Source organism: Tachypleus tridentatus, chromosome 1, assembly GCF_004210375.1.
Source record: "Tachypleus tridentatus isolate NWPU-2018 chromosome 1, ASM421037v1, whole genome shotgun sequence".
NCBI classification, from domain to species: Eukaryota; Metazoa; Arthropoda; class Merostomata; order Xiphosura; family Limulidae; genus Tachypleus; species Tachypleus tridentatus.
Genome location: NC_134825.1, coordinates 127847588 through 127874359, shown reverse-complemented (window position 1 = coordinate 127874359; position 26772 = coordinate 127847588). Strand labels below are relative to the sequence as shown.

General features: G+C 34.6%; 1 long non-coding RNA gene across 1 annotated transcript; it reads right to left on the bottom strand.

Annotated features, from left to right (window-relative positions):
* Positions 1-2573: 2573 nt before the first annotated feature.
* Positions 2574-3828, bottom strand: LOC143223148 (uncharacterized). The gene is made up of 3 exons (XR_013012684.1): positions 3718-3828; positions 3303-3513; positions 2574-2699 (listed from the first exon to the last, which is right to left on the bottom strand). It is a non-coding gene; the product is annotated as an uncharacterized LOC143223148 (long non-coding RNA).
* Between the last annotated feature and the right edge of the window lie 22944 nt (positions 3829-26772).

Below are 26772 nucleotides of genomic sequence, written 5' to 3'. Positions count from 1 at the left end.
TATGCTTTGTTCGGAGAATTAAACAATCTGTCCGCTACAATAAAGAAAAAATATAAAAATCTTGTACAGAGGAGAGAAGAGATTCCCTTCTGGTTTATTCTAATTTTAGTAATTGAATAATGATTCTAGAATAGATACCTTTTTTTAGCAGTCGTAATAAATTATAAATACTTTCATCTTTGACAATTATTTATTTTTATTCATTGTATTTTTTTAGCCTTGTACGGCTTTGGGTTAAGATGTTCAACTTTCCATCTGTAGGTCGTGGGTTCGAATTTCCATCGTCGTTATAATGTGACTGTCAATCACATTATTAGTTGATAAAATAGTAGCTCAAGATTGGTGGTGGGTGTCATTGACTAGTTTTTTTCCCTCGAGTCCATCAGAGCTAAAGTAAAAACAGCTGGGGTAGATTGCTTTCGTGTAGCTTTGCACCAAATTCATAACAAAGAGAACCAGTTTATTGTCTTTCAGAATCAATACGACTTAAATGCCGCTGTCATTTACAATAATTAAATATATATATATATAACTACTTTTTACCATCTGTTTGACTAACACTGGTCTTCCAAACATCTCTGAGTTAAAGCAAAGAAAGATACTTTGTTCAACAAAATGTGTAAGGATTGACTGTTGATTCAGAACTTCAAGAGAAGTAAAACTTGTTTATTTAGTAAAAATAATATTAAAATACCCCAAATAAATTATGTTAAGTTCTACATTAAAGGTTCCTAGATCCAACACAGGAATTTGATGAAAACTCACTTACTGGTTAACAAGATGAATATTCCATTTTACGTAATAAAGATTCTGTGAAATATGTTTTTTCCAGGTGGTGTTACTACTAATCCTATCTCGTTTTCACCACACTTTCTGATTGTGCAAACTCTACACTCATTTCGCCTTTGACTATTTTTTTAAGTTATTTTATGTGTCAGTAAATATTCCCAAATGGTCTTCTGTGCTGTTCCCATCGCTGGTATCGAAATAAGGTTTTGAGCATTATAAGTCTTCATACCTCCCACTGAGTTAGTGTATGGGGAGGTTCTAGAACAGTTTCAATAATAAACAAAACATCCCGATGATTATGGTAAAAGTCTACATCAATTGTAAATTAAGTGACTGCCCTGATGACCAAACACGTAGCATATAGTTACTGGAACTATTACCAAAACGATAGAACATTCCCGGCATGGCCAGGTGGTTAAGGCACTCGACTCGTAATCCGAGGGTTGCGAGTTCGAATCCCCATCACACCAAACATGCTCTCCCTTTCAGCAGTGGGGATTTTATAATGTAACGGTCAATCCCACAATCATTGATAAAAGAGTAGCCCAAGAGTTGCGGTGGGTGGTGATATATAGCTTCCTTCCTTCTGGTTTTACACTGCTAAATTAGGGACGGCTAGCGCAGATAGCCCTCGTGACTTTGCGGAAAATTCAAACCAAACCAAACTACAGAACACCTTTTAAAACATGTGATGTAAGTTAGTTAAAAATAATGAAGAGAGTTTCTACTTTCTTAGTGTATAAAATACTCTTTATGGTATTCAACACCAATATCTGTATTTGTCGGTTTTTAAATCCGGTGACGGATTTGGGAAGGTCAAGTACATTTTAACCTCGTTGCTTGTTTGGGTATTTGTACACCCAGGTCAGCTGCACTTGACCTCTTCCTCCTTCCTTTACTTTATTTACCTCAATTGTTTAATGTATGGATAAAAATTACATTAGGGCCGGAGTAACCCGCACTTACTCAGGCCCCGATCAGGGCAATATCGATGTACCATTTACTAATACATTTGGTGGGAATATACTATTTCTCTTTAAAGTTCCATAATAAATCACACTTTCATTAGCAGGAATTTACTAAAAAAATATTTACGTAATCTATCCTTTCATTGTTTATTAGCGAGTTCCTCACTGATGTGATGTCTAGTTTGTAGGTGGCTTTTTTAAAATTATTGATTTATTTACTCTTTTTAACCTAATGTGTAAGTTAACAGGGACTATTTAGGACTATTTTCATCACGTAAGTGGTATCTGTCAAGTTCGCATAGTAGTTCGTTTTTCCTCCATTTTTTATCAAAGTAATTAATTGTACTGTGTAGGAGTCTGTTTGCTATTGTTGGTATGTTTGAATATTTGTGCATAAACTTTGATGATTCTTCTTAACAAAACAGATTTTATTTTTTTTTTAATTTCACGCAAAGCTATTCGAGGGCTGTCTGCGGTAACCGCCTCCAATTTAACAGCGATTGGTTCATCTTAGTGTCTGTTCCTTCATGATGGCGTTATTACTAGTAAAGTATTCGATATCCAGTCTACATTTCAAAAGTTTATTTTTTATTATATTATTAACTTGGCAAATCTGTGATAAGGATGTATTTTGTTAAAACCAAAAATAGCTGCGTTCAGGATTTCTGTCAGACCGCAGCAACAATAAACAGTAATACAATCCGGTTTACAAAGTATGTCGTTTCGCCGTATTCCCAGTCTTCTGGGAAGGTAGTTATTCTACACCGGCTCAGGTGGTCTAGTATAGGCAGCGCCTGTTGACACCAACCTCGGCTTGAAGCCACGTAACGGAAACTTTCACATGCATGACGAAATAGTTCTCTGTTGTTTTTGTTTTTTTCTCTTTCCGCTGATATTTCACGAGACCAGTGCTAAGTCGAGTCTACATCATTAAGCTACAGACTAGAGAAAATAACAAGTAGGTAATCGTTTAGCTTATAGGAATCTACATTCTTCACCTGGAAAGCATATCCAGCCTCATAAATTAGAAAGTAAATAAGACAATCTTACGGGGTGTTTCAGGTACGTCATATTTTATAAGGAGTTTATGAATTATACTAATCATAAGTTCATGGGACACTAGGAATATTAACCTATATTACTTTTAGTGTTGTACTCTTTATGAACTTATGTTAAATTAATTTTAAACTAATTTAAGACGATATTTACATCACTTAATGTTATTTGCTATTGTAACAAAGAAAGAAAGAAAATCACAATTACTAAATAATCTATGCTGCACGATAAAACAGAAAGTTTCGTATAGTATTAATTTATTATATAATGCCCCTTGTTCTGAATTGTAGTAAACCAAAAATTTACAACGTTTTTGAAACTTTAAAATAACAGTCTTGAATGTAGCTTATCTGTTTGATAAATAATAATTTTGGATGGCTAATTTATTTGAACCGAGAATGAGACACTATTCAGAATCCGATGAAAACAGAGAACTAAAAATTACACTTTTTTTTTCAAAGATTCTTACAACCACGGGTTTCTACTCACACAATTTCTGATATTCCCTGCTGGGACAGCGAGAAGTCTACAAATTTACAAATCAGGGTTAGATTCACCTCGGTGGATACAGCAGATAGCCCGATATGTCTGTGCTATAAGAAAACACACACACACTGATTTCTTATAGGATTGTGGATTCCCAGTTTCTCGGCATGCAACAGTTTCCTTAACAAGGATTTTAGTAACATCCTTATTTTACCTATTTAATAAATAAAAGAAAACGTTCTTGAATTTGACAAGGTTTCTAGTTTAACTATAACGTAGATTAAACATTTTAAAACAAAAAGTTGACTTATTTGTAATGTTAGAATTAAATATATTGTATTTTTGTTATTTGATCTTCATATATTATTATTTTCACTGCCACTGGGAATCTCTTCCATCTAAGCAACGTTGTATTCACCTTTTACTTGTTGCAATTTAATTTCGTATAAAGCTGCTTCAGGGCTCTCTGAACTACCTGCCCCTAGTGTTGGAGTGATACACTAGAGAGAATGAAGCTGTTCAACGCTACCGACCACCATGTTGTCTGCTCTAATCTAATCACCCTTATAACGCACCCACACACCTCGGATCTAGTCAGACCGCTAGCCACTTGGCTGCATTCGGACATATTTTTGTTTTGTCATGGCCATACGATACGCAATATAAATCATTTCAGTTACAAAAAAGATTCAGCAAAATATGCATGTTGCACTTTTAATTTTTACAAAATGAATAAAACAATCACACCCACATCAAGTAGTACGGCGGTATGTCTACGGACTATTAACACCAAAAACCAGGTGTCGGTACCCGTGGTGGGCGGACCACATATAACCCATTACATAGCTTTGTGCGTAACTACAAATAAATAAAATATTAGTCAGTCATCAATCTTTTATTATTAATTACTAGCTTGATACAATCAGATGTTCGTTTTTTTATTCATTTTTTCTTACGCATATTTTTCTCTGGAAATCGCTTTATTTATTACTTTCTTTTCTTACCCGGAGATCGCTTGAGTCTGAATGTCTGATGTCGGGTAATGCTGCCTTTTGAAGCCTGTAATGTTCAGTCGAAATCGATAGAACGATATTTGCTGTGATACTTGTACTAAACTCAGTTAAGTATATATATCCTGTATCCGTAACACATTTCTAGGTTGACCAATATTCATCTTTTTAGTGTAAGTTACTTTTTTATACATCTGACACTTTCATGTGAATAATACTATCTTTTAAATCTGATAGGTCGGATGTGACCTACTTCTTAGCTTTCCCGGAATGAGAACATGAAGGTCCATGGTTCAAGATTCGTCACCGCATAATATCACTTTGGGGAATTACTTGTCTTATAAGCATAACGGTCAAGCCCCACTATTCGATTAATGTAGCCCAGGAACTGATGGTAGAGGCCACTGATTGTCTGTCTTACCTCCATTACCTGTCTTCCCTCTGGCCTACAAGATCAGAATTAGGTACGACTATGTGCAAATAATTCTTATTCAGACAAAAAGTCTAAAACAAACTTAAATTTATTCGCGTTTATAAACTGATTTAGTTGCATATGGTTTCTAAAAGGTGCATCTTTCAATCTGTATCACCATCAATAAATGACACGCTTTACTCACCATAGAGTTTAATTATATCATATATTAATTATGGCATTATGTACTTCTTGCCAATTTGAGTTACAATTATAATTTTTAACTCTCTTCTGATTTATTTATCGTACTTCTAATCAGAAACAATTAATAAAAATCGAGTGTTAAATATATCTGTAAAGCTAGATAGCTTCTAGCCGTTGCTATGAGAGATCAAAGAGGAATGCTTATAAATAAAACCTATACCATACTGTCTGCAAAACAAAGAGTAACTCTAATTAGGCAGACGGTATCTGATATAGGCTTAAGATCATGGTTTGCAAAATAATCCGTACTGATATTTCAGTTTCATTTGTTTTGTCACAAGGAAGTTAAAACTATTGAATGGATTCCTTTTGAAATTGGTACAACAATAAGTTTCGGTTCTTCTAAATGAAATATATGTACTTCGGTCAAGGGATCAAACGTTTTACTTGGTAAGTTAATAAACTGTGTTCTCATATTATTCACGTAGGATAGAAGCTGTGGAGTATGTATGAGTGAAGAATACATAAATATATATATATGTTCGATTTTTTTTTTTTTTTTTGCTGTTGTGTTTATACATATGATCTAAATGTACGGTTGTCACGTGGTAGTAACAAAATTGGTAGTGAATTGGTAAGGTTTAGCCACTCCAATGGTATATTGGCGACTATTTAGAATACTCGTTTTAACTTCCATTGCAATATATTGCACAGAAGCTTCGGGAAAATATTTTAAAGATATGAACATATAGTGACAGATTCAATAAAACGGACCTCGTAAGCAAGTGCAGAAATAAAATGTATATACAATATTTATTGATCTATATAAGTTTTCAAAATAACATGAAATATTTTGCTTCTTCCAATACAACTGTTAAAATAAAATAATTTCAACGTTACTTTAATAATATTTTATGTGATGTAATTATTTGGAATGCAAGTAGTTTCGAAGAGGAAGAAAGAATCTTAAAAAAATTTGCCCTTTACCTGACTCTAGGCCAAAGGTGTATGTGTGTCTACCCATACTAATATTTTTTGTATCTAAGTGACCCGACGCGTCTTTTAGGGTTGGAATTCGAAATGCTAATAATCTCATGAGTATTCCATGTTAAAGCATTATAATAAATAGGTCTCTAAGAATGTGGAGCTAGTTTTAGGGCCAAGAGGCTAAGCCGTGTTGAATGTCATTTCCTGTTTGTTAAACCTTCTACAAGCAGGGGCAAACAGAATGACAGATATACTTGACATGTACCACTATCAGCGAAAGAGTTACGTGGTTTTCAAATATTTCTAAGGTGTTACTACTTATTATAATTGGCGTTTTAAATTTTTTCCCTAAATTTTGAAAAACAATTTACTAAACTCAGTTGATATATTTATTCACAAGTAAGATTTTCGGTATTTAAATTATATTTGGTAGTAATTTTATTTATTTTTGTCATTACAGTGCTTGAATCTAAAATACTAAACAGTTAAACCGTGTAGCTGTACAAAAGTTTATATTGTATCTAACAATCTCTATATAATAAAGATCAATGATTTTCACACATGATGAAAACACTACTTGTGTGACCGGACTTCACGGTTTTTCGGTTTGGAAATCTGGTTACCCAGCACAACATAATACAAACATACAACATTTGTAAGGCATACTGGTTGGCCATTGAATAGTATAAAGTAGGTAATGAAGATAAATATTTCCCGTCGTTTTATTCTTTAATTATAAAACAGTAAAGGCTTAATGGTCTGATTTTAGGCCTACATGATTATTATGTTAATTACGACAGATGATGCTACTACTACCTGCCCTTTAAAGTGTTTATAAAAATGAATATTGCATAAATGAAGTTTCATAAGATTTGGCAAACTTTCGTGTAAATCTTTTATTATGAATTGATGTTTTCAAGCTGTTACGATGATCTACAACGTTGTACATATTTATTAAACCCAATATACAAGCGTCGCCAGCGTGTTTGGGGGGTGGTTGTCGGAGTGCAAAGGGTCCCTTTTTTTAATCTCAGTCCCCCCCCCCAGTGGAACAGCAGTAAGTCTACGGATTTAAAATGCTAAAATCAAGGGTTTGATTCCCTTCGATGGACATAATACATAGCCCGATGTGGTTTTATTATTAAAAACCACACACACGTTGAATCTCAGTAGAATTTTGATGGTCACGGAAAATTAAATTTAGGGCTGCAAAAAACTGGCCAATAGGATGATATAATCTTAAATTCATAATTCCTTTCATTTCTAAAGTGTTTCTTTAATGTAACTCAAACTTTACTATGGACCATGTTTTGTAGTGATTCAAAGCTTACTGAAGTTTTGTCTATATTTGTTATTGATTTCAGAAATTATCCCCACCTGAAAGAAAATATCTAGGCCTCGCCAATGCAATAAAGGTATTGGTATTTTCAGCATAAATGAAACTGTATAATACACATTATCTAAACAGCCAGCTTAAATATGGCTCCGATATTTCTACTTCATCATTTAATTTCGAGTCACTGGCCAACAAAAATCAATCAACAATTAAGCAATATTTGCTGTGCCGTTATGTAACTGCTTAACCGAATGCAGGAACTGATTCTAGCGGCTGTTAAAGCTGTTCTATTCAGGAACATATCACGGCTCGAATCTTTGATTTTACAACTGCAGTTCTGTGCACTAGCCAGTAAACCATGTTCAGGCATTCAAAGTAGACTGTTATTTTCTTTCATTTGGACTTGTTTTAAATTCAGAACATTTAGTACTATACTTTACACTCTAAAGTTACTCTTTTTCATTAATTATAGAATTTCTATTTGAATAACACTGGAATAATTTCAAATCTAATAATTTTTACAAATTACATGTTTCTGAATTATAGTGATTTTTATAACATCTATCCAGTTATGACGTTGTTTTGTACAATGGAAAACTGTGTACATATTTAAATAACAAACAATTGGTGCTATTCTGTGTTTTATGAGTAATAAAGTATTATTTTTGTATAATTAATTTAATTAAATCGTACTACTTATAACGAATAAAATATATTGAAATAATATTCAAATATGTATCATATGTATTAGAATTGTTGATGTTGCATGGACTTAGGACAAACATAAATTTTCAAAGTTGGTTGAGCATCGCGAATTATTGTTAGGATTATGACCAAAAGTATTACCAACAGAGAGTGTACTCAACACTGACGTTTCATTATAAAGTTTAGTTTTGTGGTGTAGTAAATTATGGCATTTAGCATTTATATCTCTTTATGCAGGGTTGTTTTTGTTAGATTATAATAAGATAGTTTTAAATTATTTCAGTTCTGATCGATGTGGATAGTTTATATTAATCACGGAATTTTAATTTTGATATGAGTAAACGGTAGAATACTTCCATTTTACGTTTTAACTGAAAACAAATTATTATACTAAAGCTCATACTAATTATTTACAAATACTCGTGCTTTAAACTAGACAAATGTCAAAGTAATTTTAAACAGTCACAGAACAGTATTTTTATTACGGACGTGATTCAGCTAAGTTAATCAATTATTTTAAATTACATTTCTTTCAAAACATAACAGAATTCTTGGTATTGTACTTGAATACATATATTCCAATTTTGAATAGTGCTAATGTATATAAATTTATACGTCATTATTGTGTATAATAGTGAGGAGGGAAAACAAGGTGAAATTTGTAAGAATGAAATGTATATATATATGAACGATGTGTTTGTTTTAGCGCAAAGCTATCCACTAATAATCTGCGCTCTGCCTACAACACAGAATCGAACTTAGGGTTTTAACGTGGAAATTCTGTATCCATAAGATGACGTATATAAACTGCTAATATCTAAATGGCGGATATTTGTTATTTTACTAATGTATAATTTCATAATATACAGTCAGAAATAACGAAAGACTCATTTTTCGATAATTTTATTAATATATTATTATTATTATTTACTATTTTTATTTGGAAATTTAAGGTATATACCAACGGGAAACCACATTAAGAAATTATAGAATAAAACTTAATACTTGTAAAATTAAGTGCTAATATTGTCGTTCGAACATTGTTGTTGCATACGGTATATAATGTTCGCATGCAGACTTTATCACCCTGCAACTGTAAGAACATTTTGTAATGATAGTACTACTGTATTTAGAAAAAGAAAAAAAAACACATTGTGGTAAATTTACCAAGATAATTTAGGAAGTTCTTTTTTGTATTGTTTTGAGCTATATCTTCAATGGTGTAATTTAGTTGTGTCTAAAACATAATCTATATCTAAAACATAAGTGAACGTAATCTAAATCAAACATTATTGAAGAAAGTAATTTGTTGTTGTTTCTTGAACTTAGCTTTAATTTTTTTCTAGATAATCCTACCTAGGACTGATATCAAATAGCCTTATCATATTAAATTTAAAAGTATTCCCTTTAAAAACCATATAACAGATTAAGATATTATAATTTGGCTTTAATAAATATTTTGGTTATTTTAATGTATATAACTTATTATAATGAAATGTTTCCGGTTTTATAGTGTAAGTTGTATGCCTCTTCAGAAGTTCAGCTCCCCGCTAGTACAGCAGTAAGTCTACGGATTTACAAAGCTCAAATCAGAGGTTCGATTCCCCTTCAGTGTGCTCAGCAGATAGCCCGATGTGGCTTTGCTATAAGAAAAACACACAGAGAAGTTCAGCTACATTGTAACACTGAGTACGTACATGGCTGGCTGTCGATTCCTTCACTAAGGTGTTAGCAGTCGAGTTTCTTGTTGTGTTCCCCTAGCGGTAATTCCCTGTATCAGAACATTAATTACCGATGCTCTATATGTGGGATATATTTTTCAATATTTGAAATTTTTGAGAAATTCAGAAAGAAAATACTCAAGATAGCATCGACAAATACGTGTACAAAATGTGTGTAACGATTCTGTACGTTTTGCAGACAAGGCTTAGAACACTGAAACTGCGATACGCATATTTAATTTCCACGGTGAATTGTACTTTCATCTGGCTAGTTTATACTGGGACACGTTCTGGCACTACTACAGGTCACGCCCAAGCCATTGGAGCTTTTTATGCTCTTCTTTTCTTCTGCAGCTTTTAAGGAAAACTGGATTTTGATGGAACTGAAACCGGCTTTAATCGTTTTCTGTTTATCTTTTCAAGCCTTCTCTGAGATATTAACTTATTGTTATCATACTGAAGAGTATTTTGTTTTTGTTATTGCAGCTATCTTGAATTCACGATCATTCATCTGTAATCTATGAAAACTAACTGTTGATTCAAGCTGTTGACTGTTTGTGCAGTTCCACGTAGTAACAGGAAACCGCCATAGTAGGGGCATATACTGAAACATTATAATAGAGGTACCAGTGATGTCGAGAAACCCACTTGTTGAGAAATTTATATGCAAAAACGGCTCGTTTGGGTTGAGAAAATATTTTACATAGAAGAGCGAACGTTTCGACCTTCTTCGGTCATCGTCAGGTTCATCAGTGAACACGCCAAACGAGCCGTTTTTGCATATAAATAGAGGTACCAGTTCACTTGCCATACAAAGGGATTGAAACCGCACGATTCTGTTTCCTGTACAAAATTTTTGCCTAGCTACCGCTACTGTTAAGATTGTAAACTGAGATGCTGTTTTGTTTATTACGAAATACTTGTATTTTGATTAAACAGTAGTAAAAGATTGTAATTCTCGCAAAGATCTGTAAACGCGTTAAAAAAACAACAACCTTAAAGATATAACCTTACATTATACATTTGATCTTCCTTTATATGTGTGACTAACTCAAATAAAACGAAACCTTTAATGATACCCCATTTCACATTCCACGCACGTGCTTCTAACGTCCTTCTCTCACACAATAGCAGCACGTGCTCTTTCTGGTCGTACTGTGGTATCTGACCACACAGATTCTTGTTGCAGGAATTTAGTGACCGCCCCTAGATTTATTTTGACTAATGGTTCAAACATTATAGACATGCATAACGCTCCTCAGAACTTCCCAGTGGATTTTTAGGTAAGAAATGATTCCGATCATACCAGGCGTGAATCATTTATTGCTCTCGTAAAAAAAAAAGTTATTGATGTAACGTTAAAGCTGACGCAATACTTTGTAAATATCTTGGGTAAGTTACTTGTTTGCAAATACAGATCGCAATGATAAGGCGTGTTAAAAGTCTTGAAACAAATTATTCTGCTTACCTGTAATTCTGGAAGATAAAATTGCATGTATCGTAATATAACAACAGTTTATACCACAATTATTCACCATTTCGGGTCTAATCACACGAGGAATTATATCTATAATTTGACAGTGTTCAATTCCAAATAATTTACGTTTAACAATTAGATATCACTTAAATGTACATGTTTGTAAGTGCTACCACAAGGTGACAGAGATATATAATTAATCATTTACATTGTATATTTATTATTCTTTGTATGCGTGTTTTATTTTTTCAAGTGCAAAGCTATACACTGGTTAATCCTATCCATCCCGCTTTTCAAGGTGTAGTTATTCATGCTTAACAATAGATTTATTACATATGCTTACGTTTAAGCCTTTGGTTACTCTACACGCCTTTACTAAAAGTGTTGTAAATATAGGAGTCGTAAATAAATGCAGCCACTCCTGCAATGTATCTAAAAGTATAACCTAAAGTAAACATTTCCAGTGTAATAAAACACGATACAAGAAGCCTGACTAATTGCGATTTCTTTTCGAAAAATCTGCCTTCCAAAACGCTCGAGTTATCATTGTTGCATTGTGATTTATCTACACTTATTAGTTTAGGCCAGCCTAATTAATATTGTTACGTATTCCTTGTTCAAATAACTGAAAATTAAACGTTAATATGTATCAAATTTAAGACACTTGCAAACAACATTGATACATACAATTTTCTTTCTTAGCATAAATATATTTTAATATACAAACAACAATACAATCCGAGTTGATATTGTTACACATCGTTTAAGCAAGCTAGCTTGGTTGGCCTCAAGCCGCTTATAAGCTGACATTTTACCGACGAATATATTTAATGTCCGCGGAGAAATACTAACATCCGAAGTTAATTCACTGAAGTTGTAATATATAAACGTTCCTGGTCAAATTCTGTAGTTTTCCGATTAATAACAGTGTATCAAAATTATAACTTCCGAGACTTATAGTATACTAACTGTAGAGATAAAACAGTATTTTATTACTATGTCTCGGCTAGCTTTTATACAAATTAGACGAGATTCTCGAACTTTCAACAACATTCGAAGGTACGCCAGTCTTTTCGTGAAATGTATATTGTTGATTCTTACTCTGGAGAATCGTCTAGAAATTTAGAGAACAGGCAGAACTTGCGCAATACACATCCAACAATATATGTCACATGCGTCAAAATAAAACAAACGCATATATTAAAATAAATATGTCACAGTAAATCCGTTACAATATATTTGTGCCGAGCAATATTGGATACACTTTGTTGTGATAATACATTTTGTCATCAGAATTTTCAAACATTGCTGCAGTTTCAAGACACCAAATTTTTTTAAATTTTATTATGAGAGGATTGCGTTTCAAAATAGCGCTCTCTCTTCGACTTAGATCGTACAGTAGCAAAAGCGCGTGCGAAAAATAAAAAAAAAATGCATGAGTAGCATTTTGAACATTGAGCGTGAAATTTTACTGTAATATTACTTTTTATATAAATATTACAAGTCATGAAAATTGGAGGAGCAGGGAGTTAACAATGTATATATGGATTGCAAATATAACTGAAACAAAATATAGAAAAATAAATAAAAGTTTATAACAAAAAAAGATCGTTTATTTTAAACGAGTTGGTTGAAGAGTCCCCAAGTTGAAGAGTAATCTCCTTTCCAATCGTTCCCTTTTGTGAATCTCTGTTGGAGTACTAGTAAGTCCTGAACTGTGTAATTGTTGACGGTGAAATATTCAAAACAAACAATTTCAGTGTAATATAGGCTGACCAATTGTATTCGCATGCCCTACAGATCAAATATCTTCTTACCTTGACGAAGTTTTATCACTATTTATCACGAATTCACAAACATACATAAAGGTTTGGTTTGTTTTGAATTTCGCGCAAAGCTACTCGAGGGCTATCTGCGCTAGCCGTCCCTAATTTAGCAGTGTAAGACTAGAGGGAAGGAAGCTAGTCATCACCACCCACCGCCAACTCTTGGGCTACTCTTTTGCCAACGAATAGTGGGATTAACCGTAACATTACAACACTCCCACGGGTGAAAGAGCCATATGTAAAGGACACTCCTCGTGCCATAAATTCAACCAAAAACACATTTAACTGGAAAGGAATACTACATCTACACCATGGATGTAAAATCACGGTACACATCTATCCCAAACATTAAGGGTTTAATTGTATCAAAACGTTTCTTTGGCCAAAATCTCATACTGGACCCTCGAGCACACATATTTCCATACCTGTCAATACTGAGAGGAGTCAGATCGAGAGACTTTTTATGAAAGCACTACAACAGCTAATAGCATCCCCGGGAGGGTAGTATACTTCACCAAATAATTTGGAGAAAAAAGTCATTTTGTGACTTGTAATATTTATGAAAAAGATGTAATTTTGTAAAGTTCGAGCTCAATATTCAAAACACTATGCATATACATACTTAATTTACGCGTATGCGCTTTTGTTGTAAACTGTACAATCTGACGAAGAGCGCTATCTCGAACTGTTTTCCACTGAAAATAAAAGTATCGAAAACCTGATGATTAATTTAATCTGTTTTCTTAATTTCTATGCCTTTGTCGACTATGTAGTTAACTATATATATTTCTTGTAGTTTGAAGACAGATTAATTGTAAATGATTTTCATACTGCTGTTTTCACTCATGCTACAATACCTTGTTTTCGTTATTTAGAATAAGGACGTGGCCATTTCCCAACTGTTATTACGTTTGTTTTTTATACCAGTATATCGGTATTCATTTAGAAGCAAAAGTAATAATTTTTTACCAGGCTAAATTGCAACGTGCTACATAAATGAGCCAAGTCAACAAAAACCTAAGATTCTTGGGGACGCAAGTAATCACATAGGTTCATTTACCTAAGGCCACATTTGCTAAACAGGTTTAATGTAAATTGTTCCTTACCAGATTTTCTCTATATTAACTTTCTCGACCTATTTCAACTATAGTATAATTTTAGGTCCGGAGAAGATGTTTCACTGTAGTATCTAACATAATTAATTGTACTGTATTTTCTACGCAACATGTATAGAAACACAGACACCTATATATACAGCACAGGCGACGGTTTTGAGAAATAAATAACTCGTAACAGCTGTGACTCACAATAAATGACCGAGTTCATCACTATCTGATTTTCTTATATATTTGTAACGATGAAATGTAACAATATTTATTAGAAATAATTTTAACACTTGGCGCTTTGGTGTTACGCTAAAGCCACTCGTTTTGTTTTTTTTTCTTTTTGATAATACGGGTTAAATATTTTTATGAATAAAAAGAATAACAATTAAGATCGTAAAACAAAATCACTCTTCCTCCATCTTAGAAAAGAACGAGAGTAAAAGCAAAATTGTGTGACTTTGGGTTAGTTTGATGCCATTTATATATGTAAAAACGGCTGGTATGGGTAGAGATAGCACTATGTAGCGGAGCGAAAAACGTTTCGGCTTTCTTCGGTTATCGTCAGATTCACAAGTGGGTTTTCTCGTCATCACGGATTAGTCTGATGCCAATATTTTACACAAAGTGCGTTTTAGGTACCTGTAGAGAGGGGTCAATTTTTTCTGTATATAATATATATGTTTAGTATTTTAAAGCAATTATTCATTTTTTTATAAAAGTGTGGTTTGACTCATTTGCAGACGAGACCAACGAGTAATATACATAGTTATTAAAAAACACATTTTTATTCTGTATAGAATAATTTTAGTAATATATGATTTAAAAATATTTAATTTTTTATTTTCGCAGAAAGGAATATCATTTGTTCTAATTTAATGTTTTTGGTAACGTGCTTCAATTAATGGTCACCAGGAAATAGCATTCGTAATATTTTAAAGCGCATATTAGAAGATTAGTATGGCCTGATAGTTATGGCAAACATGCCGATGTGCCACTGGGGGTCAATTTTTTAAATTATTTTCTACGAGTCATGGATTGTGGTGAACCGCTATTAATGATTGACGGAATTTATAACAGAAGGAAAAGTACGAAAAAAAAATCCCAACAAATTTGGCGTATATTATGTTGTTGTTGTACTTATGCTTTTTTTTGTATTGTCAAAGTAATAAATAACCGTTTCTTTACAGATCTAAGAGGTTCTGAACAAAGTGACAAGCTCGGCCATGCAAGAAACTTATTTCACTGTTGCAGTTTTGTTATTTAGTCTCCTGTATGGACTGTGTATAACCACTACTTCTTCACCATTAATTGTTCACAAGTGTCCTCGAACAGAATTGATTCACCCCTGTGAATGTCTAGAGATTCCTCGCCCTTCGCCTATTACGGGAGAGAACAGTGGTTCTGAAATCGTGGCTTTCTGTAAAAGCATCCGAAACGTGGAAGTGTTGCAAAGTGCTATGAAAGGTTTTCAGTATTACAGAGTAGATTACTTTGTCATGGATGGATGCAAACTGCCACCATTTCCAAATGGTTTGTTTCATAACATAGAAATTAAGTGGATGGAAATATTGAACTCAACTATTCAATTTCAAAATAATTTCATCACTTGTGCAAAAGATTGCATATAGGTAGAAGTGCACTTTATTAAGGGGTAAATATTGTTATGAATTTTATATTTTGTTTGGACTGGTTACACTTTTACTGAAATTTTAATAACATAAATCACATTTCGCTAATGTTAAACTTATTATAATCTTACTATGGTGTAGTGTATCAAAATGACAAAAATAAATGTTTTATGGTGCTCTTTCATATAACTGAATATATTAGCGAGATTTATAAACATTTTTCAGTTTCATATGCTGTCCTAGCTTTGTTTTTAGGATTTTTATACATATCCTGTTTCAGGTGCAAAGTTCGTTTGGATCTTATATCTAGAGTAGATAGTTTACCGTAATGAAATATCTATTTAATGCTGTGAATTACTTTATACTGAACATTGTAACAGTACAAACACTCTGTTTTAGCTATTCATTCGTCAACTCACCTTTTGAATTTTAAACACATTTAAAATTTTTACAGTTTCTTTTCATTAGTAAACTCACACTTGCTTTTTATTGAAACATGCAGAACAATTTGTGATAAAGAATCTTTATTTTTATTTGTATAACCTGGTACTCAAAATTTACAGATGCTATTAATATTTTTCAGCTTATAACTTAGACATTAAGTATGTGTTTAAAGTCTATACAAATAATTTATAACAGTCTATATGTTCCTAACCTGGATGCCCCCCGCTAGTACAGTGGTATGTCTCCCGCTAAAATCAGGGGTTCGATTCCCCTCGGTGGGCTGAGCAGGTAAGCCGCTGTGGCTTTGCTATAAGAAAAACACACCCTAACCTGGAACTATAAAAAAATAAACGTTTGTAACTAGTAATAATAAAAATAGGAGATTTTCAGGATCAAACGTTTTACTTAAAAAAAAAGTCGATTACTAATTGAGTTGCATGCCACTTCCTTACTGTCTCTTTTTTTTTAGAAAAACATTTCTATGTAATCCATATTATACTTATAATTAGCGTCTTCTGTTTTTTTTCACATAGCATTAAAAGTTATTATTGGGTCTGGTGGTTAGGGTGTTGAATTTCGCGCAAAACTACACGAGGGCTATCTGCACTAGCCGTCCCTAATTTAGCAGTGTAAGATTAGAAGGAAAGCAGCTAGTGATCTTGGGTTACTCTTTTACCAACGAATAATGGGATTGACCGTAACTTGTAACGCTCCCACGGCTGAAAGGGCGAGCATGTTTGGTGTGACGGAGATTCGAACTTGCGACCCTCGGGTTACGAGTCGAGTGCCTTAACCACCTGGCCATGCAGGGCCATTAAGGTCGTAACGAAAAACTATCATTGTTGAAGTACAAAAATATTAGATTACTTCTAATCAAAACAACAAGAAACAGAACAAAGAACGAAAACAACAAACGTTTAGTTAGTACGTGCAGTATTGTACGGAAATTTAGAAAAAAAGTTAAATAAACTCTACTAACACAGATACTACGGAAACAGTAACATCCATGAATACTTGGAATATTTCACTGATGTATTATTATTATTATAACCTTCAACTTATTGTTTTTTTAATTTTAAAATTTTTAATTTTATTCATCAATAATTGGACACCCTATTGAACAAAATTCCAGACTCAACAGGACAAAACATCCACTGTATTTTGCAATAATAACAATTTGTTCTTATTAATAATTTCTCTTTTTAACTTACATACTGATTATAAATATTATTTTGTTACAAGTTACAGCTTTTAAAGTAAGGTAGAATATTTTTAAAGCAGGTACATCACTAATGTAATCATTCCAAGTACACACGTATTAACAGTAAAGAGGTTTTAGTATTAAATCAAAAATCTAACCTATTTAAATTTTAGAATCAAGGGCGTAGATCCTGGGTGAAATGGGTAGGATACATCCCCCCTTCATTTTAGGTGGGGGTATGGTGCATACAATCATCCCCCACTACAGTTTGGTCTGTTGAATTGTTTTATTACATCACAGGACTACAAATTGTGTATTTGTTTTTGTGATACTCGTGTTCTTACCAATCGAATTACATAATTAGGCCTAGATGTAGGCTTTTTCAGTAGCCGAAATGTACATCTTTAATATAGGCGTGCTTCTAAGCTTTTAGATCTAAGCGATAGTTCGTAAGTATCAGTTAGTAGGCCTACGTATACATGCAAGGCTTGCAAGCACTATCACAGAATCTACCTACGTCTTGTACGTAGTGTAAGATTAAGTAAAATATTCATCACAACAGATTGAACAGAGCATGAAATTCGAAAATATTACTCCCAAGCATAAACTCTTGTGATCTAGATCTGGCAGGCCATTTGTAGCTTGTAGCTGCATCAATCTTATGTGTATATTGTGCGGTTTTCCTAACCCATTTGATCTTATGCATGTCTAGCCGGTTTATTGTCGAACGCCTTACTCTCCTTACCTGCCGAAGCCGATGACCATAGTGTACGTTTAATGTACAGTTAACGACAGGTTCGGGTCGCTCGGATGCAGACGCGATCTACATCACCCCCCTCTGCTACCTTTAGTCTGAGCCTCGATTTTACAACAGGGCTCGTTAGACCTATCTTTGTGGCCCTCATTAATCCATGAAATTTCAGATTATCACTGCCCTCTAATAAAGTGCTGGTGCTTTATGGTAAAAGAACAATATATTCTCTTATCATAGATAGTAAAAATATTGTATTTTCTTGTATAATTAGAACACAAAAGGAGCGATTTCAACGGCCTGAAGCCTCTACTTGAATTGTATTGTTAGTGTTTGTTTAGGTGTTTTTATTTAATAGACGTGCTTATAGACATTATATCACAACGTGTTTGCCTTTTGATGAGCTTTAACAGGAATACAATATATTTGTGATTGTTTAAGTATTTTTCGAGAAACTTGCAATTACTTGTGTTGTAACTAGCACACGCCTGGCATGGCCAAGCGCGTAAGGCGTGCGACTCGTAATCTGAGGGTCGCGGGTTCGTGCCCGCGTCGCGCTAAACATGCTCGCCCTCCCAGCCGTGGGGGCGTTATAATGTAACGGTCAATCCCACTATTCGTGTGTAAAAGAGTAGCCCAAGAGTTAGCGGTGGGTGGTGATGACTAGCTGCCTTTCCTCTAGTCTTACACTGCTAAATTAGGGACGGCTCGGTGCAGTGGACTAACAACCTACTCACTTAAATACTTGTTTAAGAATCCGCAAGCAGTTGCGGCCCTATGTTCCTAGATGGAATCTAATGGTGATAACTAACTAACTAACTAGCACACATTATTTCCCAGCGATGCCCAGGCGGTCAGTCGGCTCGGTAGTCACTGTGAGGTTCGCGCGTTCGACTTAAATACATTGTACAGTTCAGTCCTACTTCCATGTATTCAAACGTAAAATCTTAAGGAAAACAAATCTATCTCTAAAGTTAAACTTAATATGATGGACATTGAACTTAAATTTTCTTCAACTATAAAATCCTTTGGCATTATGTTCAACAAGTAGCTAACTTGGACTGATCACTTTAAAACCATTCTCTCAAAAGTCTATAAACGGATCTACTACCTCAGAAGAATCAGTAGTACCGTTAAAGGATTTAGAACAAAAACGATTCTCACCATATACAGAATTTACATTCGGCCGATCATTGAATACGACAACATGATCACTGCAAACGCACCCTCTCTCATCTTAAGAAATTACAACAGGCCCAGAATCTTGTCATTCGACTAGCATATCGAGTCCCCAGGTACACACCAATAGCTTACCTGGATAAAGCAAGTATCATCCCGCCTCTCAAGAAAAGACTTAACTATCTAGCAGCTAAATACTATAGAAAAGCAAACAACCGAACACAATTAACAAGACAATTTCCACAACTAGCAGCCACCCCACGATCTCAGCAGCGATACTTCTCACCATATATACATATATACATACAAGCCCTGAATGAAAACTCGAATGACTAACCATGTATTCCTTCTTACTTTCAGCGTTGGGCACTGGTGGGGCGCCGAAAGAAAACAACCCCACCAGTGCCCAACGCTGGAAGTAAGAAGGGATACTTCTATGACTGTTTAAGGAGCGTCGGAAAAAGCTGCGGAGGAGGCCCCCGAGTCGGAGAGAGATCGAAGAAAGATGAGATGAGACGAACAGAGAGGTGCAAACAGTACGTCAGCCTGGTTAATTTCGGGGTATTCTGTGATCACCATTCTAGAGTAACTCAAGTTCACTTCACCAGTCACGTACTCCGTTAAATTTTATCTCGTCGCTTGTGGGGTGAAGAGAAACAGTAGTTTCTGACCACCCCTGGTTATTTTTCGTTCCCTGTGGTGAACGAAATTATAAATTAACCTAAATTCCTATCCAGTATTTCCTTCCTTCCTACTTCCATTCTGTTCTATCTTCGTTCGTTGTACGTTAGAGGTTTTCAATAAAGACTGTATTTTAGCCTGTTGAGTCATCTGGGAAACAGATTCCAATTATGACAAGCAAGCGTCTGAAACTTTCCGATATTAGACAGTTCTGCAAGCCAGTTACTGGTACTACAAGTGACAATGCAGATGCAGATAATCCAACAACCTCAAGCAAAGGAATAGAAACTTGCCATATTGAGGAAATACCATGTTCATCAGAGGACGAATCTGAAAATGCTTGTGCAACTATTGCACATCATGAACCACCATATAGTTGCGAAACAAGTTTGTGTAGTAATGAAAAATTTGACTCTCCACAGATACAGTATGGAAAGCCATATCATCCAGACGCACAACTAATACCACGACAGAAAGCAAAATCTCAAAATATCAACTTCCAGGGCAAGTGGTTTGATGAGTTCCCATGGCTGCACTTAGACAATCAGACTTAAAAAGTCATATGCTTTCATTGTGCCAAGGCGGAAAATAGAGGCCTTTTTACAAGGAAATTGGAGAAGCCGGTTTTTGCAACTGGAAAAAGGCAAAACAGAAATTCAACGAACACCAATCCTCCTCTCAGCATAGTTTCGCTATATCTCCAGAAGGTTCACTTGATGTAACTCCAGTGACTGTCCAGCTACATGATGGATAAAAGCAGCAGCAGGAAGAAGGCTAAAGAAGTCTAGCCAAAATATTCAGAAGTTTACGTTTCTTACTGCGTCAAGGTTTAGCATTACGTGGACATACCGATACGGAAGAGGAAGATTCTGAGTTAACGGCCTTCTTGTCAAAGAAAACCACATTCACTTTATCCCAGGCTCAGAATGAAATAATGGAGATGTTCAGCCATCAAATACTGAGGAACATAGCACACAAAGTGCAACAAAGTAAAATCTTTGCATTATTGGTTGATGGCACTTAAGATATTACAGGTGCCGAACAGGAAGCAATATGTGTACGATACGTAGATGAGAACCTTAACGTCCATGAGACATTTCTTGGTTTGTACAGTGTTTCCAATTCAACTGGTGAAACAATATCCTCGACTATACTTGATGGACTGAATAGACTCAATTTACCACTGTCAGGATTAAGAGCACAAACTTATGATGGAGCCGCTGACATAAACAGATCATCACAAAGGAGGTCTACGTTTAGGAACATGTAGACTAGAGGACTAAATGAATCTTTCTTCAAAGAAAAGTATGAATAATTATATGCTACATTGTACTGATGTGTAATTTTCAAGAGTTCGCAAAGACATTTTAATTATTTTTATCAAACAACATGATCAGTTTTTCAGTAGATATAAACTTATCAAGGGTAATTACTAATTTTATTAATATTTGAAAACGTAATTCATGCAATGAAAGTTATTAGTAACCTTGTCAAGTATAATGGCCATCTTTTATTCTGTGCAGTGTACAGGAATAAGTTCATGTGGCAGTTAATGTGCGACACATTTGTCTTTATTCTATTAACATTTTGAAAACTGTTCAGAACACCTCATTTATACAAACCTACATGGAAACCTTGAAGTATGGTGGCAACGAGATTACTCTGTGACTGCATGTTTACAGCTTTCAGGTTCACGTGATCAGAGATTACCAATTTGTAAATTGAACAGTCCACATAAGTGGTTGCAATAATCATCCCCCCCTCATCGGGTGTAAAAATTCTACACCCCTGTTTAGAATTGATGGTAGTTACTTATGTGTGTGCTTGTTAGTCTGTCAATTCACTGTCTTAAATATGGCAACAAACTATTGTTTCTGACACAAAAAAGCAGCGATTAGTGCTTGTTAAATCAGTTGCTTAACAGTCAGTGAAGATCACAGATGGGCCCTCGTGCATTTACTGCCCAATTCGCTCACAATAGTAACTTTATATTGTAATTAAAAAAAAAAAAGTCATTCCTGCAAGAGAATCAGACACAGAAAGATTTAATATCACTTGACTTAATTAAGCCCTGAGGGAAAGTTAAAGTTAGAAAAACTAGAAAACTCTAGAAAAATAGCAGAATTTTGTAAACTTGATATTACTATATTATTCTCCTGCTGATGATGTGGCCACTTGACCTGCTCTTGGGTAAAAAACAAAACAGGCTAGCTTGCTGGTTCACCAGTTCTTCTGAATAACAAACAAGTTAATTCAAGAAATAATAATTAATAATATAAGGTGTTAAATAATTAACCAGTAAATGATAGTGTTAAAATTATTACCTTTATTCTGATGAATTGTAACATAAGTAAAAATTGATGAAGAAATTAAACTCCAACATCTTAATCACATTACAGTTGTTGTAATCTGTAAATAGAAATGGTGTTTCAACCATTTCTGTAGCTCAGTTAGATCACCTCTTTTCTATATCTTGTACGCTATCCGATTGATTGTTTGCTTTTTGAATTTCGCGCAAAGCTATACGAGGGTTATCTGCACTAGCTGTCCCTAATTTAGTAGTGTAAGACAAGAGGGAAGGCAGTTAGTCATCACCACGCACCGTCAACTCTTGGGCTACTCTCTTACCAACAAATAGTGGAATTGACCGTTACATTATAACGCCCCCACGGCTGAAAGGGCGAGCATGTTTGGTGTGATAGGGTTTACGAGTCGAGCACCTTAACCACGTGACCATGCCAGGCCATTATGAGGCAATACATTTTGTTGCAGAAATTATTTAACAAGATCCAAGAAAAGATAACCGACATAAAGCAGTGACACCTATTTGAACTATTATAACTAGTCACATATATATATATACGAGGGCTGTTCAAAAAATACGCGGACTGGCGTCATAAAACAAAATGTACTTTATTTAGAAGTTACAGGTCTGGGACACCTTCAAAGTACTCTCCTCCCCAACGCACACACTTATCCCAACGGTGTTTCCACTTGTTGAAACAGTCCTGGTATGCTTCTTTTGTAATGTCCTCCAGCTCCTTCGTCGCATTTGCCTTAATCTCGGGAATCGTCTCAAATCTTCTTTCTTTCAAGGGTCTTTTGAGTTTGGGGAACAAGAAAATATCTCAAGGAGCAAGGTAAGGTGAGTAGGAGTGGGTGGGGAAGAACTGTGATCGAGTGTTTGGCCAAAAACTCACGAGTTCTGAAGCACAAATTTCGCAGCAACGCGGTGCATCTTCAATTTTTCGGTCAAAATCTCGTAACAAGATCCAAATGATATCCCACACTCTTCAGCAAGCTCCCTGACAGTCAGACGTCGATTTGCCCGCACCAGGGTGTTGATTGTGTCGACGTGTGGATCGTCAGTTGACGTGGAAGGATGTCCAAGACGCTCATCATCTTCAATGGACTGTCGACCATCCTTGAAACGTTCATGCCACTTGAAACATGCCGTACGATTCATAGCAACATCACCGTAAGCCGTGTTAAGCATAGCAAAAGTTTAAGTCGCAGAGTTTCCAAGTTTAACACAAAATTTCACAGTGAGTCGTTGCTCCTTCAGGTCAGTCATTCTGAAATCCGCCAAACGAAAAAATCGCACTTCACTTAAAACCGCGTAGTTAATACACAAATGAAGATATCTGCAATCGGGAAATGGCGTCGTAATCAGCTGATCCGTGCAAACCTAGCGACACCAAGCGGATTTCCCTGGAACCAACTGGAGCCGCGCAATTCAAACAGTCCGCGTATTTTTTGAACAGCCCTCGTATATTTGCTTTCAGTACAGAAACTGGTACTTCCTTCAGTTACACGGTCTTGCTAGCTACTTCGATTATTCCCTTTTGACATTGCATAGAATAACATGCCATAATTACTTCATTAAATAAGCTTAAATTTTGGCTTAGATATGTAGACAATGTCCTTTGCGGCTTTACTTGCAAAAGTAAAGAAACAATATTCCTTCAACACATAAACAACCTATATAAAGACATACAATTCACATTTGAAAATGGAAATAACTTCACGATAATTGTTGCACAAAACCCCCATAAACTGTTTTTCTAATCATTTAATCAAGCTTTTTCCCAACTTTTTCAACTAGGGACCGGTTTATTTTTTGTAATTGTTCATGTGGCCAGGCGTCCTCAAATACCTAATTAGATAACCCGCTACAACATGGCTAAAGTCTTAACATCTAACTGGAAGAAAGAGTTGTGTCAGTACATATATTATAAAATATACAGGTGTTTTACAGTTACAAAAATATACAGGTGTTTTACAGTTACAAAAATATACAGGTGTTTTACAGTTACAAAAATATACAGGTGTTTTACAGTTACAAAAAATTATATTTCATTGTTTTTTAATCTTTACATTAACTGTATATTTATTAATGTTCTTTAAAGAAATAAACTTATCTAATGAGAAGGATGATGCTGTTTTTCATCACACAGCAATTTCAAATAAGGAAGAAAAGATATCAGTTAGATCCTCAAATCTAGCTCGACATCTAATATGTTCCTGTACTTGTTTTTTTTTTAAAGAAAACCAACGTCGAGAAGCCCGATTCGTATTTCTAAGTCATGATAAAGAGTGTAAGAAATCTAACTGCTTTTTCTAATAAATGTAGATACTCAGCGCGACAGTTCAGCCAAAATTTAATCAACGAGACTTGATTAAAACGATCTTTCAGTGTAGTGTCACAAGACAGTTTAATAATAGAATCAATTTCTGATTCACTGAGTTCTAATCCTTCCTCGTTTTCCTAGTCAGCAGTAAAAAACATTCCTGATCCACATTTTACTACTGTCAATTGGAGGAAAATATTCCTTCAAGCATGATTTTATCCCCAAAAGATGTTTTTTGATTGATGAGGAAATCTCATCTGGAATACTACCTTCTTCATCTTGGTTTTATAATTCCGTTAAATTGGAGAAGAACTTATAATTTCTCTTCTTAACTCGGTGTACCCAAGTTAATGTTTTTATAGCTGTTTCTATCGTTTCCTGGACTTTAAAAATATTGATGTTAGCACTTTGTAAATTTAAATTTAACGCATTTGAGAAGCCAAAAATGTTACAAAAATAGGCCACCTTAATTAACCAATGTAAATTATGAAACCTATCTCTAAATTCAAATCTTGCATCCTTTGCTGATGGGGGATCTTGTTCCAAAAACAAGATAACTTCATTCCGATGAGTCTTTTGAAAACATTTCTCTTTGATAATCATCGAACTTCACAGTGTAATAGGAGATGCTTGTGTTCATTTCTCATTCTTTGCACAAATTGTGGAATTCAACGAAAGAAATTTTATATAGTTTATTAGTTTAACACATTCTTGCAGAGTTGAAGAGGGTCCTCGTGTAGCTTTGCGCGAAATTCAAGAAAAACAAACAAATTATTAGATAGGGACATTAAATCCAACTTATTTTCTTGGTCTTTATAAACATAAGATGTAATTATTTTTACTGCAGGAAGTATTAACGTTTTGCCAATAGTATGTGGATAGCCTGTCTTGGCAAGTAGTTTTGAAATTTCACAAGGCTGTAACCAAGTCTTCATTAGAAGATCTCGTGGCCTGGCATGGCCAGGTGGGGTCAGGCGTTCGACTCGTAATCTGAGGGTCGCGGGTTCGAATCCCTGTCACACCACACATACTCGCCTTTTCATCCGTGGGGTCGTTATAACGTGACAGTCAATCCCACTATTCGTTGGTAAAAGAGTAGCCTAAAAGTTGGCGGGGTGTGGTGATGACTAGCTGCCTTTCCTCTAGTCTTACACTGCTAAATTAGGGACGGCTAGCGCAGATAGCCCTTGTGTAGCTTTGCGCGAAATTCAAACAAAACCAAACTTTACTTGTTTCACCATCATTATCTGCAGTTTTTATATCCCAAACTTTTTATTCATCTTGTTTACTGACTTTTTTGCTTACTAATTTCATAGTGTTCACATTTTCCCTATTAAATGCAAAAAACGTTTTTTATTTTTGTTTTCCCTTTTCTTATTTTCATCTTTTGAAGCTCTACTCAAATAAGTGGTTGAGTCTAACAATGCAAAATGCATATTTTTCTTTATGTTCATTGACCTTAAGATTTTGGCCAGCAGTGTATGTACAACCTTAGCAGTCTACTATTAATAGTAAACATTTTAAAGTATTGTTCGAACTTAATCGCTGTTTAAGATGCCTTTTGTCCGAATATTCTTATAGGGTTTTGTGCAATTCCTTGCCATCCTTATTATCAATCACTATCGCGGTTTATGACAAGATAAACAAACTCGAAAATATACCCCAGAACAAAGGAATCCTAATCACTTATACTAACTCACATGCAGAAAATATGAGCATGTTACCTGTATCAAAAATGTTACAAAATTAGCACATAAATATAGCCTTAACACAGTTCAATTTAACCCCTGGAATGAAAATTAAACACGTTAAGAAAATTATATAATGAACCTACCCTACCTGGAAAATTTTACAAAATAAAATTAACAGTTACTCCGCCTTTTACGTAGATGAAACAGGATTAACTCCAAAAACCTTTCCCCCACATGTTTGTGTTTGTTTGTTTGTTTTTGAGTTTCACGCAAAGCTACTCGAGGACTATCTGCGCTTTCCCCGCATGAACAAGAACAACCACAGTTTCTCTAAACAGAATGTGATTATTGTAAAACATGAACCTGACACTAACAGAAGAAAAATCAGAGAAACCTTTTAAACACAACTAAACAACTCCTCAACAAACAAATGCTTATGCACATCTCTGTATCTCACTGACAGTTATTTCTCCATAAATTTCT